This window comes from Oxyura jamaicensis, chromosome 4 (assembly GCF_011077185.1).
Source record: "Oxyura jamaicensis isolate SHBP4307 breed ruddy duck chromosome 4, BPBGC_Ojam_1.0, whole genome shotgun sequence".
In the NCBI taxonomy this organism is placed as follows: Eukaryota; Metazoa; Chordata; class Aves; order Anseriformes; family Anatidae; genus Oxyura; species Oxyura jamaicensis.
In genome coordinates this window covers 80,451,594-80,471,014 of record NC_048896.1, presented here as the reverse complement: position 1 = coordinate 80,471,014, position 19,421 = coordinate 80,451,594, and the positions used below count along the sequence as shown (strand labels likewise).

At 40.4% G+C, this 19,421-nt stretch overlaps 1 protein-coding gene across 12 annotated transcripts in view; it reads right to left on the bottom strand.

The window, feature by feature from the left end:
• The window catches only part of LDB2 (LIM domain binding 2), a 367,641-nt gene that overhangs the window by 102,749 nt on the left and 245,471 nt on the right, over positions 1-19,421 (bottom strand). The gene's annotated exons all lie outside the window — the stretch shown is intronic.

Sequence of the window (19,421 nt, the reverse complement as noted above, 5' to 3'; positions counted from 1 at the left end):
ATCCCAAATCCTGGAATGAGAAACGGCTTTTATGTGATAAAAAGAAAATCCCTATAGAGTTAGTAGTTGCAGAAGAAAACCTAGATAACGGAACCTGCACACACCCAAAACATTCAAAATAAAGTGACAAAAGGAAAAATATTATGTTCTTTAAAGTTGTTGGAGACAAATTTATCATTCATAAGCAGTTAGTTCTGGCCACACTAGTTAAACATTTGAGAGTGAACCTGTTTTCTGGAAAAGTAAGTTCATTAAATTGATTCCTAACTTTTTTGGAGATCACACAGGTAGAGTCGTGTCTTGTCTAGACACTGGCCCAGATATTTCCTATTGCTCACAATCCTAAAAATATTCCCACTCTGCCAGGTTGCCTTAACCTGAAAGACAATGCAGGAATGAAACCAAGCTTGGTAAAACATCCAAAATTATTCCCCTACACCTTTTTCCAGCAGTTAAGTCCATATTCTTAAATCTTGTGTTTTGGTGTTTTTTGTTTGTTTGTTTGTTTTTGTTTTGTTTTGTTTTTGTTTAGTTATTTTGTTTTGATTTGTTTTGTTTGGTCTTTATATTATTTTTTCAGTCTTTCTTTGGTAGTCTGAAAGGTTTGCATCAACAGCCTTCAGCATCTCATTGCAGCTTTTCTCTGTTTCAGCTCACAGACACATCTGGTGAACACTGAAGATGCCACTGTCTTCTGCGCGGATCAGATCAGGCAGAGAGAGAGAAAAATGCCCAGATTGCTGCTGGCAGGCTACATAAATACTTCTCAGGCAATGAAGCACCATGTAGTAGGGTGCCCCTTCTTCCTGCGGGGCACTACAACAGCGAGCCCAGCAGTTACCAGCAGTGCCATTGTACACAAAATGTCCATCTGAGCTGCGTCAGGTACTGCTGGATGCAAGAACTAAGAATTTCTACCTGCTCCACTGAAGGACTAACACAGGAATGACAGAACGGTTCTACACAAGCTGTGGTCTAGCTACCAAAACACAACACACTCATACAGGCACACCTCTTTTGACCTAAACATGCCAAGATAATGAGTGGAAAGTGCCATTAATGAGTGGAACAGACATTTAGGTCTGTTCTAGCAGAAACCCGGATTCAACTCCAGCTCTTTCTCATTTGATTGTGCAGTAGATTTCAAGCTACAAACTATGTGTTCAAACTGATCAGAAAGGTTTGCCATGGGCTGTATTTCAAGAGCTAGCCCAGAGATGTGAAAAACAAATTGATGTTTGGTTGAACAATGCCACAATTTTGCAAAACTCCTTTCTGCCCTAAATTTATCATGTAGGTGAAATTATACTACTCACAGCTGTATTGTAAGTATGAGGGTCAAATTGATTCTTTTCTTCCAACCCCTTTCTCTTGTCACCTATTTACCAAGAGTCCTTTACCAGACAAACATTGCTATTATTATATATACTGTTACTGTTATATTGGCATATTGTTAGTGCTATATGATTGTTGTATTGACAAAATGATTGGTAAACAAGGCTACAGCAATATGTGTTGCATAACATTTTAAGTATTTCTTTCTACTAAAATCCACTGGAAAAATAATGGCAGAGAAGCTACACTGAGGACTCAAATCTCTTTCAGGCCATCAGCGTTTTTAGTGGAGGACTGCAAATAAGATTATTATCATGCGTATATTTAGCACATGTGAATTTCTCATCAGATAGTGGTCAGAAGCAAAAATAGCTTTGAAGCAAGTGAATACTTTAAAGAGATATACATGTTGGGGGCATTTGAAAACTGCCACATACATTAAATATAAAATTTAGCATATTTTCAGTGTTGTTCTTGCCTGTGGCATAATTAGTAAAGTTATTGATGATTATCCACAATGGTACATTTTCTCAAAAATCACTGATTCCTTCTGCAGTAAAGAGAGAGTGGTGAATTTAAGAGTTGGTATTAAATTTCCCTAAAATAGTCTTATAACGCTGTGCACAGAAAAGATCCACACCTGAAACACTACTACACGGAACAATAATTAAGTTAGGTATATCTTGTCTACGTAAATACCTGACAACCTACTTAATGTGCTTATTTCTTTAAACAGGGTAACATTTACCTAAGTTATGGAAACATCATCCACCCCAAAGACAGCTAAAGATTATGGAGAAAAGAAAGGACAGCTTTACTGCTGGCTGTGAGCAGCCTGCAAAATGAAGGCTGGAGGCAGGCAGAGAGATGCTAGGGTGTGTGTCTGGGGTATTATGGTGACAGGGTAAAGCAGAGGTAGATTCAATGAGTAAATTCACTGAAGCGGAAGTGGTGCAGCTTTAAAAAATTATCCACAGTATCATAAGAGGAAATATAGCATGACTTCGGCTTAGGATGGAGGTTCTTCTTCAGTGCTGCAATCTGGACATTGTGGGATAAACAACAGATAAATTTTATGTAGGAACATGTGAGTATGTGAATTGAGAGCACAGCGAGTCTCTCTACTACTTATACAAGACCCAGCAGAAAGCTAGACATGAGCTTTGACCACGTAGGAAGTGTATCTGGGAGCATCTCATCACCTGCAAGAGCAATGCTCAGCTAAACAAGTTCACAACTAAGGGAGTTCCACTGCTTGAACATTGGCACACCATACAGCGCATGCCTCATCTCTGCACCGGCAGGACAGCCTGCTTCCAAGCATCCTCGAAAGTCTGCGTCCTTCAGACTTAAGACGTCTCAGCCAAGGAATTTGGCTGCTTGTGTCTTACATTACTTTTCCCAAAGGACCAGTCAGAAGCTCTTCTGAACCATGTGAATGAAATCTTTCTCCGAGTCTTTGAGAAATTCAGTAAAAGTTCACCAAATCCTGAGTCATTATTCACTATACCCATGCCATTATTTCTCTCAGTGCTCTACAGTCCCCTTCTACAAAGCAGATAAAATCTGTACAAACAAGCGTAAATATAAACACCAAAAATTATTAGTCCTACGAGTGCTCTTTTAAAATAGGATACTGTCCCCCTCCTAGCAAACAATGTAAGATTTTGACTAAGCATGAATGTTATCCTTCCCCCACCCCCCAATAAAAACCTGATATCTATAAAAGGGTTAATTCAAAAACACCCTCAGAAACCAGAGAACTACAGGTACTCTTGATACCCTGAACATGTAATATTTATAACAGTCATACAACTTTAATTTTACTTCTTTGCCTTAGAAAAAAAAAAAAAAAAAAAAAAAATGTGCAATTTTTCTAAACACAGTGCTGCAGAAAAAAAAAAATGAAGCGCTCGTTAGTTTGGAATTTTCCATTCCTTTTTGCTTCTGCCTGAAAGGCAGAGGACTGTGGGGGTTTCATAGCGGAAAGAATTTAGGCCTGTCTCCCTTTGACTTGCAAATTTTAGAAACAGTGCACTATCCATCTAGCCGGTTGGCAAGGATTTAAGGTCGCTTTAATATCCCTTAAGCCAGTCTTGAAGCATTGCACAGCCTCGTCTCCTCTTCCTCCCCTCTCCCTCACCCTTCAAATTGTGTATAATAGCTCAGTGCATGGAGAGTTTACATTCATAATAGAAGTGGTCACTAGTGTCCCTGTAAAGTGTAATGGTAACAGTAGCCAGAGGTCTAGCAGTGATACCACCACAAACTCCGTATTTCCTTGGGTCTTACCAGCCAAAACTCACAATGGTCCAAAATATGGTGCTCATGTATCAAATATCACAACTGAAAAAGAATATTTTCACAATACAGCCTGGAAAGTGGTAAGAATCTTTCCCATCACATTTTCAACATTATATCAGCATTTATTCATATGTCCTCTTTCCATATTTTAGTTTATTTTTTCAGATCTCTAGAGTAGGTAGTAAAATGAGACTTAAAATACTAAACAGAAATTGCGGGCAAAATCATATCATCATTGAATTCACTTAAAAAGCTCTTCAGAAAATAATTTCTAAAGCACTTCTGTCTGTTGTCTTCCAACCATATAGGGATTCTTCTACCCTGCTCATCGCCGTAAGTGTATATATAAAGTCACTTGTCTAGTTTATACTTGTGTGTGTTTTGTTTTTGTTTTTGTTTTTGTTTTAATTTGTTTGACTGATTTGTGCTTTGAAAAGCTGACTCTCTGGGGGAAGGATCTAATAAAAGAGAAATGCATACCTAAGCTAAAGCTGTGTACGTTTTAAAAATTGCTTGAATAGTCATAGTAATAGGCATGATTGAATAAAAACCTGCATATTTATTGCACCGCAACCACCCAGTACTTTCAGGGGCAAAAGGTGACTGTGTACCTAAATTCCCATTTGTACATGTTGCTCTTTCAACTGGACATGACCTTTGAATGTAAAAAGGCAGCATGGTTGCAGACATTATCTCCCACAGGGGGAAAGGGTGGGCTACTTATCAACCCATCAACCTCAAAGCCTAAGTTGCATTTGACATCAAACTAATGTCGCTGACACGAATGACATAAGGTGGTACTGGGAACACTAGCCACAAACCAGATAAACTACAAACCTGAAGTAGTAAGAAATCAGCAGGCCATCTATGAAACGCTGGCACTCTGTTTCGTAGCTATGGGGCTCACTTCAGTCCATGTAACATAAAGAACATACTATTATTATTAATACTGCAGATGTCATATATAATTTGATCAGAATCTGCGTATGGACAATACGAAGAAGTTAATGGCATTATTGGTAACGTAGCATTTTTTTCTTATGCACAGCACATTTTGTTTGTGTAAAAACACACCATGATTTAACAGTAGGTGCTAGATGTCCTCTTGTATAAACTTTCTCTCAGAGACACTGCTCTAGAGTTTTTTCAGAGGATAAAATATGATTCCTATAGCAGAATCAAACCAAGTTCTCTGCCCTGTTTTGCAGTCATGTTAACAGATGAGGTGCAGCAAATCAACAGCCAACGTATTGGCTGAACAACCTTATCACTAAATCACTCAACACAGTCTAAATAGGCAACTTTCAAAACAGTCTGTAATACTTGAAGAGTTATATTGATTTTACATCTATCCCTGAACTTGTCTGTGTTTTAAGTTTAAAGTCTGCGAATAAAAGTTGGCTTTTAATAAACTGTCATTTCTATAATCATACTGCAAACAAGACTGAATTTCATGCACACGCAGGTGATAACCTGCCTTCCTCCCATCCAAAGCAAGGAGAGGACTGACAGCTAAGAAAGGAAATTTCTTTTTTCATTTTGGTGGTATTGTCTGTGTTTTTATTACCTGCTATGGATCAAAGTAGGAACCCCTAGTGGCTTAGCTTCTTCTCTTCTGTGCTCTATTAGCAGAAAAGAGTAATCTTCACATAACCAATTATTTACTTACTGACATTTTCAAGCTCTGGGGCTAAAATGATTTGGGTAATTTAATTAGGCCTTTTTCGTTGCAACACATTGCTGGAGATGTTTTAGCTCTGGAAATGTTTCTAGCTTTTTTTTTTTTTTTTTTTTTAATGTTCACATTGGCATTTTGTCTTTTTGCTAGAACCAGATTCAAGGCCCAGGATTAAGCCACTGCAGCCCTCTGCATCAGGCAGCCAGAAGAATGCTTGAGGACCACACGGTTAATCATGAAGAAGTGAGGAGATACCAAATTACCTGAGCTCAGTCCTCACAAGTGTATAGTTTAATTTCAAAGGATGTTGTAGTTTCAGATAATAACAACATTTCACAACATGCAGTGGTACATCAGCCTTCAATGTTCTACAATGAAAATGTCCCACTGTCATAATCCATGCATCTCCATTCCCCAGCTCCATCCACACTTATTGCCAACACACACTTATTAAGCATTTTTTCCATATGGTCTGCCGTAGGTTAACCATTTAACAACATAATTAATTTATCAGTGAATAAGTTGGCTTTGATATTCTGTCAGTCTGTACTGTGGAAGCCTGGCAGCTAGAGGCCTAAGGAAGAAAAGCATCCCTGAAATCTCTACAGGGACCAAGTCCAACGAGGTCAGGAGTGTTATTGGCGCTGACGGATCAGGGCAGGAGAGCTGACTGGGACAGGCCAACAGGCAGGCCTGAGCAAGCATAAAGGATATGTTTATTCAGCATAATTTCTGGAGAAAGCAGCTTTGTAATAAGGACAGGGAAATACAAAAATTGTAATTATATCCTTCTATCGACCCCTGACGTGGAACTCTGATCCTCAGCTGCAGCCTCTGCTGAGGCAATTCTGGCAAAAGAAGGTTCGGAAAATGTTTCTGAAAGGAAGGGAAATATATCACTCACTCCTAAAGCAAGGTTTCTGTTGTGGCAAGAATTGAAATATTGCTTGAAGATACTGTGAGATGTAGCACATGAAAGCAGGAACCACAGGGCTTACTTGGGAGCACACAGCACACCTGGTTGGATGACTGAGTTGAACAGGCCTCCCAGAAGAGACAGGAGAACATGCGTGCATATGACTGATGGGGAACCCAGAGAGAGGGAGTGTGTGGTGTACAACACACTGTCTACACTGTTGGACCAGTAACAGAGAGGTCTTTTTCCTCAGCAGCACAAGGACATATCTTTATAGCAACAAGACATAGTCCAAAGAGTACAACCGTGGGAGGAAGGAAATGATCGGCTACCCCTACAACTCAGTTACAGAAGGAGAACCTGGACTCAGAGGGTCAACAATATACCAGGAAGGGGGGGCACAACGGGTGTCTATAATTTGTCATTTAAGAGTGCTCATCCTGTGTGTATGCCTAGTTGCCCTCTTCTTCCAGTAATGCTCTGCTGTCATCCTTTTGTTCACCAGACTGCACGCAAGTGAGAAACTGCTACAACAACAACAACAACAACAACAACAAAAAACAGCATCAAGCAATCACGCATCATTTCAGTCCCTGTGTTTGTGGGCAGGGAGTTGAGACAGGGTTGATGGCGGGGTGTTTTGGTGAAACTGGAGCTAGTTGGGGGTACTCAGCCCATACGTGTCAGAGGAATTATAATTAGGTAGTGCTTTATGGAGTAAAACTGCACAGTGTAAAGTATTCAGGCCTGTCATAGAGCTGGCCTTTTAAGTGTGTCTTGGGTTCAACAATTTTAGCTGCTTCATGGGTGCTGGAATTGAAAATCTACCCATGAAGTGCCAGCTAGGTGACACAGCTGCATATAAAAGGAAGCTTAGGGCTCAGTCAGCAAGAAAGGCAGGGAGATGCAGTGGGAGTTGGAGCCAGGACAGAAACTGCCAGAGCTCAGGAGAGCTGGTTTCTGCAAAGGCAGCAAAAACTGTTCTGATAGAAACATAGCACAGATCTTTTCTTCTGTCCTGTGCAACCAAGTACAAAGGAGAAGTTTGAACTTTAGGGAAAATAAGTCTATAGAGCTCCTATAGGAAGTCTGAAAGAAAAAGAAAAAAAGAAAAAAAAAAAAAACTCAAGGATTGAATGGAATATGTTGTCCTCAGAAAGATGGCTGGAAAAATAGAATTTGGAGGAAACAATAAACATGCAAGATACCCAAAGATGGAGTTTTAAATATTTAAATGTGGGACTGTTGTTAGGTAGAAGTGAAGAAACTGAGGCTGCAGCTGTGGCAAGAGATAGATCGGATACAGAACCTGCCACCTGGACAATGATGTATAGCGTGATATAGTGTGATAGGCCTGCTGGATTTTCCACAGTGCAACCAACATTTCAAATCTGTAAGAGGTTAAAAACATCTGTACAAAGCGTTTTGCTTCTTTTGTTTCTCTGGGGCAGGGAAACATGACTGTGTGTGTAGGAAAACCCACTTGTTTGTGTTATGAGTGTCAGTTAGGAGATCTCTAGGAGTTGAGAAGAAGCCTTTGGCTCAGTGCCTACACTTCACACAAATTGAAAGTTCTTTCAATGTGTCCTTCATACCTTATAAAGCCCCAGCCTCAGGTGCCTCTACCTATTTTCAGAAGCATATTGCACTATCCTCTCCACTTGCACTAAATTAACCATATGCACAGGGAGTCTTTCCTCTGCTGCACACCCTGCAAGCTCAGAGAAGAAAAAAAAACAATTCTTCACTTGCTCAAAGGCTTACAGCTCAGTCACATCAAAAGTAATTTTCTCGAGAAAAAGCAGCAGCACTTCTCCTTCATGAGAGCTATTTCCATGCCAAATTTCAAGTTCCTACCTACAGCCGAGCAAGCTGTCTGAGTCTACAAATATTCTCTGCAGAAGTGGAAAAGTATGTTGTATCTTGGCCCGTGTTAGAAAATGGCTCAGACCTTGTTCAGGCTGGCAAGCAGGACTCCCAGGCACATAGCACAAGCGTTTTTAACCCCAAGTGAGCACTCTGGCAACTTGTAAAAGTGACTGAGAACAAGAAGTTCAAATGAAAACTATGATGCAAGGTCAACATGTAATACAGTCCTTAAGAGGCTGTAATTGCGCCTGACAATTTGCTAGTGACCCTAGCTTCAAATAATAACAGCAAACAAAAGGCATTTGAAAAAATGAGCTTTGCTTTCATGTTTGTTTTGTGTACTTGGCAGAAGTTGTACATAATCTTGCCTGTGCAGAGGCATCTACTTGCTCAGCTCCCACCCTTTGTTTAGGCATTACAGGCAGTATCCAGGAGAGAACTGTTTTAAAGTTCAGGATAATATGATTTAAACCCATAAAAATCAGCAGCAAAACAAATGGATTCATTCTAAAAACAGTAAGCATCCTGCAAGCTTCATGGGCCTGGGATTGCCATTGCCTGCGCTGCAGTATTGTAAATCAGGCCATCTATTACAAATAAATCATAAATAAAATTAGTATCATAAATAAAATTAGTATCTAATTGAGGCATGTCTTTTGGAAAATCCTTGCCATCACCTTTAAGTCTGTGGTTCTATTTCTTAGAAGCAACTCAAAACAATAAAAATCCTAACCCCAACCTAGCAAACAGTAACCATACGTTACTGTTTCAAAGACTGCTTGCTCTTAAATCCTGCCTGACATTTGTCTTATGCAATGTGGTCTGAGGAAGCACATTTTTTTTCTTCCACCCCAATTTCAGTCCTTTGTGGAAAGAAAGTTACAGCTAAAATTCTGTGTCCCTCCAATGAGTGCTATACAAATTTGTAAGTAAAAAAACCAAAGGGGTTAATTTACATCTAAAAGCAAATTGGCACGCGCAGGAACTAGAGCACATGAGCTGCCCTGAAATAGTTGTTTGTTTATGATAATCATGTTATTTATTTTTGTGGACTGCATGCTTCCACTGCGAGCCAGAGTGAAGGCACATCTATAACAGATGCAAGCTGATACAGTCCATCTAGCCTTCTCTGATCAAACAGCAGCAAAGATGATTACAACCTTTTCTGCTTTGTCATTTCTATTACTTCTGATGTTACTGAGAGCCTAAACTAATATTAAATTCTACATTACGTACCGTTATTCCTAAAAAGGTATATTAACCTGAAAAAAGCATAATTGGAATTCTAAGGCAGAAATAATTAAAGCCTAAACACAATAGCCTGAATTCACTCCTGGTTTAAGTTGTATTTTAATCTTTTCAAACATTTTAACTTATAATATCTAACAGGAATATAGATATGCCTAAGAAAACACATGTACGCATAAGTATATGTATACATACTTAAAGAAATAAATTTACACACCTCTAAAGATAATAAATCCATCCTATTATTGACAGCTAACAGAATTTGCTGTACTGCTTCTTTTCAGTGGCAAAGCTGAACTCACTTTCAGAGTGATAATTTCTAGGGTTAATTGTCATAGCTTCCGCAACGCAATCTTCTTCACCAGCTTTATTTTATCTGCCAGAGCACCAATATGCCATGATTAGCATAAATTAAACTAAATAAATTCGGATGGTTACTATATTATTTTATGCTAATCCGTTTATTTATTTATTTTTGAACATTTCAAGGTTAGGGATGGGTGAGCAGTGTGATGGCGAATTCCTACCGGCAGCTTGCTCAAATTCAGCTCAGAAGGGCTTAAAAACTCTTTTTTTTTTTTTTTTGGTGTTGTTTTTTTTTTTTTTTCCAGAAATGTTGAGAAGAAAAATTCCATGTGAAAAATGTCATCAGGTACAAACCGCTATATTATTGTATACTGACCTTTTACAGACATACCCATGGCACGGTATCATGAGGCAAGGAGCTCAGTATGCACAACTCAATAGCAAACAGCAAGAGAACAAGAAGCACCAAGCAAATTTGCCTGTGTGACTCAAATAAGAGGAATTCTTGGTGTTAAAAACAATACAATATGACCTCTTACTGCTCCAGGTAATGTTTTTTCTCAGATTTTAGAAAGGAGTTTGCGCATCTTTAACAGCTGGTTCATGCCAGCTGCCCGTGCCAGTACTCACAAAGCTTTCCTTGTGAATCTGCTAACAACAAATAAATCAGAGACAGCTACAGCATGGGGCAGTGGGGCACGTGGGGGATAACAACCAGAGACATGGGCATGAGCATCTGGCCACGTTGGTGCCTCTCGAAAACCCAGTGTGCTCTGAATGGAAACACCTCAGAAGAGGTGTGCTTACTTACAAGAACACATGTAAAATGTTTATCTCTGGCTGAATCTGCCTCTGTGGGAGAAGATCTAACTCGAAACCAGAGCTACTAGTGTTTGATAAGACTGTAATTGTTCAAGGTAGGTATACGTTCTCCACCCTATCTGTCAGCACAGCTTGTGCAAACACACTGTACGCCATCATGTAGAAATGAAACGAGCAGTGAGATTCACCAAACACTTTAATTTGCTTCTTGCACATGACAGCACAGTAAAGACATATGCTGTACTGGTTTGTCAAGTGTGCAGCAGTATAAGAGGTGATGGGAACAGAAGCAGCCCTTAAAAGAAATGGGAAGGCAGGATGAGGTTTTTGTCAGAGTTTTGATGGAGGAAGAGCGTGGGTGGAGGAATGGAGCAAGGAAAAGGCAGTGGATCTGTAATCACTTCAGTTGCACGAGCAATTTGGGTTTTCCTTTATTAAAACTCTCTTTGCCATTATCAAATTCAAACATATTTTTGTTCAGCCAGTTATACGTAAGACAAATTAAGACTCTTCTGATCCAAAGAAGATGCAGAAAGAGTATCACTGTGTTGATACAGAAGAAGAGGCACAGTACTGATATTGGCAGGGACAGTGTTGAACACAAGGGATCCAACCAGCACCAGAAAAACTCAAGACCAGACCCAGAGCGCACGACTAAGACAAGTAAATGCAAATTTTAAGTTCCTAGGCTTGAGAAGGAGCAAGACTTTTAAGGTCTCCACAGGATCAACCAGATCACGTAAATGAAATGTCAGTGGCGGCAGATACCAATGCATGTTCTGTATGTCCCGTGGTACCAGAAAACTAATGAAGAAAACATCCAACAACAGCAACGTCACACTAAGAACTTACAAATTATCACTAACTCATTAAAAACCAGGGCTGCCACCTGACTAGGCCTGTCAGCGGCCTGACTGGTGTTGCTGATGTTTATGTGGTGGAAGACAACCATGAGAGCACCAGCTGTCATCCAGGAGTGCCAAGCATCAATTTGAACTGAAGGCCTCTGGTTTGGAAGTCTGAATGGACATCGAGGAAGGGTTTGAGCCTCTATTCAGACCTCCGTCATTTTTAGGGCTCACACACACCTTTTGTTTTGCTCTCCGTGAGGCTGTTCCTTCCCCAGATCCAGCAGCAGGGAGCTTTTCCCAGCTCAGTCAGTACGGAGCAGAGATGTGCACATGTGTTAAGGCTGAGGAAACCTTTCTGAGATCGGTACCAGAGCAGACAGCACCTTGCTGGACCGAGACCTTGGCGAATTACATGAAAACTGTTGTCAGTAGTAACTGTTGACTATGGAAACCAGTTCAAAAATACCTATGAGTTTAAGGCACTTGAAAAAAGGGCAGTTAAAAAAAAATGCACGGAGGCAGATACCAGATGCATTGTATCACATACATTATAGTAGCTTTTCTTCACAATGATTTTCAAGATGATATCTTAAAGGATCAAACCCTAGAAGCATTAAGAAGGGTGTTAGACGCTGAAAGCCATCAGAATCCCTTGTTCTTTCACTCTGAATACATTATTGCATCTTACTTTCTAATGCTGAAAACGGATAGATTTTCAGATAAAAATTAGGAGAGCTTGAATTGCACTCCCTCTCTGGGTGCCTGTAATTTATGCATTTTCATAATGTTTTGTATAAAGCATTCGGGAAGAAATCGCATATATTTACGGTCAAATTACTGGCAGCTTAGCTTCACAAATGCTGTAATTTAACTGTTTAACAGTAAATTAAATTTACAGTTTGTAATGTAAATAAATTGTTCTTTTAAATTCAAATAATAGTAAATAATATGTGTATAATAGAAGTTCTGTTTAACAATGATAGACTATTTTCACAACAGATAAAATTTACTCATTTCAGCTTGTATTTATCGCTAAACAACCCTTCAATAACAGAGATTGCTTCCAACTACAAATGTGTGTTAAAACATTTAACTTTAATAGCAGAATCTTGTCAAATTGATGTACAGTAATAGAACATCATAAAATCTTACTCCAAATTGTAAACTGAAACATTAAAAATTAACATTATACACTAAGAAAGTCAGGTTGAAATAACTGCTATATGGTTAGAAAGTTAAAACAAAGCACAGCTGAAAATTTTGATTCTGCTTAATACGTTAAAAACAAAAATCCTAAATCGTTGGACAATTCTAAAAGAATGAGAAAGTATTTAGGCTCCAGCCCTGCCAGATTCAGGATGATCTCTGCTAACAAATCTTACTACCCTATCAGCTGCTCTGACTTTAGTACTCTGGGGTTTTCAGAGGCAGACGAGTTTGCAAGATAAGGGCCCTTATGTTAAAAATTCATGGAAAGGTCATGTTTCTACCATTTCTGAAGTGCCGGGCAGATCAATGGAATGCAAGAAACTACGAGGTAAGACAGCAGAAAGGAGTTACTGCTGACTGGCACTCTTGGAAGCAGCACTTGAGAAGCACAGGACACTGCTACCGCTGCCTGACTCTGCTTCTGGCATGCAGGGGACACAGAGAGCCTCCTCTGCCGGCCAGGGCAAGTACCCAGACACCTCCAGGGGCTCCTAAGCAAGTCAACATGCTGGGCTGGGCCAAGGTAACCCACTTTTTAAATAAAAAATGGATTTATGTGACAACCTTCTGGCTAGCAGCAAGGCTAATGTGCTAATAATTAATTCCCACTGGTAGCAGCCTAACAACTTTGTGTCACGGAATCACAGAACAGCCTGAGTTGGAAGGGACCCACAAGGATCATCGAGTCCAACTCCTGGCTCCACAAAGGACCACCCAAAAATCAGTCATGGGGAGAATCTCCTTGGCTTGAGGCAGGGGGTTCCTCACCCTGCATGGTAGGGGCAGTTGAAAAGCCTGAATTGGCCTCTCTTGTTGCAAAAAACAAAGAAACAAAGAAACAAAAAAAAAAAAAAAAAAAAAAAGGAAAGAAAAGAAAATCCTGAGCTGTGCCATATGCTTCTGTTTCAGGTCCTATGCCATGAACACAGCCATACCAAACCCCTCTCTGGTCTGGGGCTGCAGCCAGTGCTGGGGGGGCTGTTCCCAATGCAGCTGTTCTTCCCGTCGGATCAAGTCCCCAAAATATGCCTTCATGTATCCTTCACAACCCGAGCCTGGATTTCAATGGCCAGCTGTATGAAAGTCACAGTAATGCAGAGATTGTCTTACACAACCATCATTATCCTGTTGATACTAATTCTTTCGTTTTTATCAGATGGTCTTACCTTGCTTTCTATTTTATCTGCCTCCTAGGGACCAAAATTTATCTCCCTTTAGTAATTTTTGCCCTATAGCTGAACATCTCATGACAGATGTACTACTATAACTTAAACATTACATTTGTTGTATAGCAAAAAAAGGCTGTTAAATGGACTTTACCCTACTGAGGCGGAAGAAGGCCAGATACCACCGAAGACAGTAATAGGCTGCCAGTCCCCCAAGAGCAGCCGCACTACTTTGGTGCTTTCAAAATCAGCCAAATAAAAAGCAGCTCATTCAGAACTATGTTTGTGGCCAGACACCCGCAGGAGGACTAAACATGATCTAAATTCACAGCCTGGTACCATTCAAAAGCACGCTGCAAAATACAACACATTTATTGATTATTTGGAAATGTAGGTCTTAAGAGCTGTTTTTCTGAAAGCTTTGAATATTTCTTCTGCTTGTTCTTTTTATGTGTACCAAGGAGCTTAGAAAAAAACATTTTTAAACAATATCTATTATATACTCATGTGTATTCTTTTGAGAAATACATCAGCTACCTTAAGTCTTGGTTAATAATATCACATTCAACACATATCCCCACTGAAGCTGATGCAAGATTAGGTACTAGCTAATATGAGGGCTAGTCTCAGAGTCTGACCCTTAGTACCAGAAAACCCGGACAGCATCTTAACCTCACTAAGAACCCAAAGTGCTTTACAGATCGAATATGCAGTAATTGATCACTCAGGCTGAGCCTTCCCCTGAAATCTCACATCAGGGTGTTCAGTTGTACATGAGATATGATAAGACTACAGCCAAGATGGCAAATTTGCAAACATAAGATGAAAATATCTGGCAGTCTTCTAAAACTAGGGACAGTCTAGCTATTAAGAGCAAAATCAGCTCCTGTCCCTGAGCTGTTCTAAGTCACTGACAGCTGCTTCAATCTTTCTACAAGTAGCTCTCGTTTATTTAAGAATGCTCTGTTTTGCCTGTGCCACCTCTTTCAATTTGCTATTTCCAGCTTTAGAATTTAAAGGTTGGTTCATTGAAAATGTAAAGCGTATAAATCACGTATCAGAAAAATTAAAACATGTAAGTCAACAGCCTTCCCTTGGTCGTTTTACAAATCACCGCGGCTGAGCCCCATGTCTCCCGATGCTCCCCCGGAGCTCTGCCCGAGCTCTGCCCACTACATCATGCTGCCTGCACGGATGTTGCTGAGCTGCTCCTTGCAGCTTTCCCTGCAGTAGAAACATTCCCTGCAGATCCAGCTTTGTTCAGTGAATTTTTAGGCTACTGATTTTCCAGGTGGTCATGCGCTGGGTTGATGAAATAGTGGTTGTTTTCCAAGTGCTGCAGAGAAACATGAATCTATTCCTATCTTTGTTTCCTCTGGAATTTGAAAATAACTATGACCAGCAGATCCATGTCGGGTTTCTGAATGAAGCTAAACTCTGGGCCAAGCTAAAAAGGAATTTGAAAAATCCATTTCCTCCAACACTGGACAAAAAAACTTCATCAGAATAAGTAAAGGCACAGTACTGCTGAACTGAAACACTGTCCTGCTTTGCTGCCTTGCACATGCCTATCTTTCTGCTGTGCATTTTAAAACAATGCAGATAATTTCACGCAGAGCACCTCTGCGATGCTTTTTATTTATCTGGTTCTTTGCACTTCTAGCTCATGTCCAGTGCGGGAGATCTCAGCTCTGCTGTGAAGGCATCTTGCTGGGCTTTGCAAGAAAGCAGGCTGTGATGGCAGAGGAGGTGCAAGAGCCGTGGCGTTGGCACTGGAACAGCAATTCCCCCTTAGCTCTCAGCAACCAGAAGCTGCTTGGCATTCAGGTGATCCTAACCTGAGCATAAAACCTACAATGCTCACAAGAAATTAAATGAGGAAGGGGAAAACACTACTTCTGCCTCTGCTGGAAAACCTGCTGGCAGGGCGGCTCATGCCATTCCTGTACAGCAGACAAGGCAGCGCGGTTTCCATCAGACTTTCTACCTGTGGCACAGCAAAACTGAAGCCATGCCACTTATTTATATCCACCTTCAAGAGAAGCCAGCAGCTTACTCCACCTCTTGTTTGACTCCAGGGATTTTAGCCAGAACAGCGGCATTTCAGCAGTGAGAACGGCGCCTGCTAATATCGTGGTGGTATAAGTTCAAATCGTGTTTAGCACAAATGCAACAGTGCCTGAGCAGGCACAGTCCCTGATACAAAGGGTCGGCCACAGTCAAGGAGCAGGATTTGATGAAGTTCTGTACGAAATTCTGTTATAAAACTCCTCATTTTCATGTGGAGCAGACTCATGAAAATCAGGCTGTGTGGGGAAAAAAAATTAACAAATCTTTGAAAAAAACCCAAAGCTGCATAATCTGCTGTATTTCAGTTGGTCTTTATCCGCAAAATCCCAGATCTTTGTTTAAGCTACAAACGGACTATAAAAATCGGCTCGCTGGCCTCTCTCCTTATTATCCACATCCCTGCACAAATCAAATGAAGCTTTTGCTGTAAAGCTGATAAAAAACACCACACACATGAGCAAGCTGATGTATTTAAAAAGTGGTTATCATTTCTAATCCTTTCCTCTCTCTCCAGGGACTATCATCTTTCCAAGGAACACACAAAACTCCACCACTGAGCACACATCAGCACTTATACTTGTTTTGATTAGGGATTTTCTAAAATAACAATGACCGAAGTACTCTGGCATTATCATTGATTTTTAGCACCTAGGGAAGCAGTACGACAGTCGTGCAATTTTTAAAAATCAGTGAATAGCCAAGACCAGTCCTGACAAATATTTGCACTCACGTAATCTATTTCAGAGACCTTGTGAAATGAACTACAGTACATAGGGATGCTTTTGTCATTTCCTTGTAGATAACTCAAGTCCCCAAGTGTAACCCAGAACAAGAGAAGTGGTCACAGATGATAAACTCATGTCTGAGCTCTTCTAGCAGGCAATGGGACTTGGTTGGGATTTGGGAGATTGGCTGAGATGTAACCAGTTCCAGTTCCCTGCCAATTGTTCCAGGAAAACAAAGCAATTTTTATTATTTGATTTAGACCTATCCGGACGAGTTTTCCTCAACCACTCTAGACAATCACACTTGGAGTCAGGCATGAGAGGACTAATACTCATTTCACGCGGGTGTAAATCTATTCTTGCAACTAGTCCCGAGCCAATGAGTTACAGCACTGGAATCCAAATGTGAGCTTGGGTTCAGGTCTCACCTCCTAAATTCCTTCTTTAAAATGGGAACTCTTCCCCACAGGATGAAATTCCTCTCAGAAGATTAAACTATCAGCCATCACATTCCCTGATTTCAATGATTTCTTACAGATTTGAGCTAAATACTAGAAAGTTAGACTTACACCATCAGTAGTGCTGAGAGGGAGGCTTACATGTCCCTCTTCATGCTGTGCACATTAAAATTTTCAAAGCCTTTGCTTTATAAATAAAAATGCAGACATGAATTATGATTTTAGTCTCTTGAAAATATGCACATACACATGCAAGGAATACAGAACAAAAGTACAGCACTTAAAATAACACACTGATTTCTGATTGCTGAACGGAGAAAGGTGCTTCTTCGATGAGGGCCTGAGCATAGCGAGTCCTGCACTCATAGCTGTGGCTGCGGGGTCAGAAGAACATGAGCATTTCCCTTCGTGTGCAACTTTTAACTTTTGTAACACACAAAACGCAGCCTGCTATTTAGCTTCTATTAATTTAGCTGCATATTAAGAGCCTCACCCATTACACAAAGGCAGCACAGTTTGCATAGTATGGGGTAGTGAGAAATAACGGTGCGCTCCCCGCCAGCCGGTGGTTGATCCTGAGAACAGCAAAGGACAGAAAATGGAGATGAAGCCACCAATGCAAAAAGTCCTCACTCCTTGAAAAGCGTGCTGGTAAACAGCAAGAACAGCACTTTAGAAGTAGCCACAGAAGTTGGGAGATTGTGAAATATCAAAATAAAATCTACTCAATTGATCAAAACCACTTATATCTGTAGAATTTTTCCAGGAAATAAGGTCTCCCAGTTTCAATTTTCTCTGCTCCTTTTTGGACATTACATAAAGTGCAGGCTCAACCCTCATTTGCTTCTGAAGCAGCACAGACAACCAGCTGTTTGAGGAAACTAAACTTAGTTGAACATGGAGATGTATCTTAAACAAATGGAAGCGAAAGTGACATTGGAGAAGGAGTAAACGCTGCATTCCAGCAAATTCTACTCTCTTTAGCTAAAAGAAGTTGTCAGGGTTTTTTATTTGGCAATTTCTGTTAAATGAATAATCGGATAACCCAAATAAAAACAGAAGTAACATCTGCTTAGTTTGACATGAGCACTGAGAGGAATCAGATTCAGCCTTTAACAGCTGCCCTCAGGTGCCAGCGGAATCACAGCAAGGTAATTCCCACGCCGTTAGGCCAATTTTCAATGGACTTCTGTCAGCTGAGCAGTTGATAAAGCCGTCTGGACGATCAAATGCTGCATAGTGCAAGATGCTGAGAGTGGTGAATGTATGTAAGCCCAATCAGTCTGAATGACAGATCTGCCTCCTCGCTGCCTAGTTTTTTGTGACTGTTTTTGACAGCTATATATATTCCGTTTTCAACAGAGTTCAAAGTCCAGAACCTATCTATATGGCATTTTTAATTCATATCTACACAAATGTCATGGTATTTCTCTAGGGGAAGAAGTGTAGAAGATTTTCATGTCAGCTAATAAAATTATTGTATAATTCATTCAATTATATTTCTTTAGCCATGTATATACGGATACCTAACAGTTACAAGACAAATGACAGACGCAGACAAGATGATGCGGTCTATAAAGGCTGTCACTATACCTAGAAAGATATGAATGAAGTGGTGATACGGAGGATTCTCCGTCTTTCACAAGGACCTAGCAGGTTACCTTTCCTATTCAGAATGAGACAGCTATGAATCACTAACTGTTTAGCCTCACAAATCCAGTGCACAACTGCCATGTGATTGAACAAGCACTGCCCTTTTCTATCAGACATCTGGTAACGGAGACACCAGCGTTTATCTTCTGCCTTGAAGAGGCCTTCTCACCTATAAGAGATATGGAAACATAGACCACGGCTATCCTGGATGCTAAAAACTTGACTGGTGAAAATGCTGGCCATCTGCAAGACAAGCTTCTTCTATGACACAGGTTTGCTCTCAGAATGTGCTTCGATATCCAAGTCTGCATTTGAATGGAGTAGTGGCATCAGCCACCTAACCTCAGAGTAGCTCATCATGTGCATGTGGCATTTATTTCCTCTGTGTGCCTTTGGCAATCCTCCCCTCAACCACACCAGTAACTCTAAGTATCTTTCACTGACTTTTGTAGAAACTTCTGTGGTTTGGTATTTTGAAAATGAGGGCAATTTTCTAAGGCTTTAAATACATGTTCTAGAAGATATTCTAGGAACCCGTTTTTGAAACCTGCTGTCCATGCTCATCATCCTCGCAGTCTAACACTAAAGCACTGCCTCAGCAATCAGACATGCAGATACCTAACATAAATAGGACTGGTATTGCAAGTGAAGACAAACACTTCATTGCAACTGTGATGACCAAAATTCACCCCTAATGCTATCTGGGATGTGGATGGACATCTATTTCCAAGAGAGGCAACTAGGAAGTGTTTGCAGTTGATTAGGGCAGAAGATAACTCTCTGATGAGCCTGGGAGCTCCCTGCCCACATG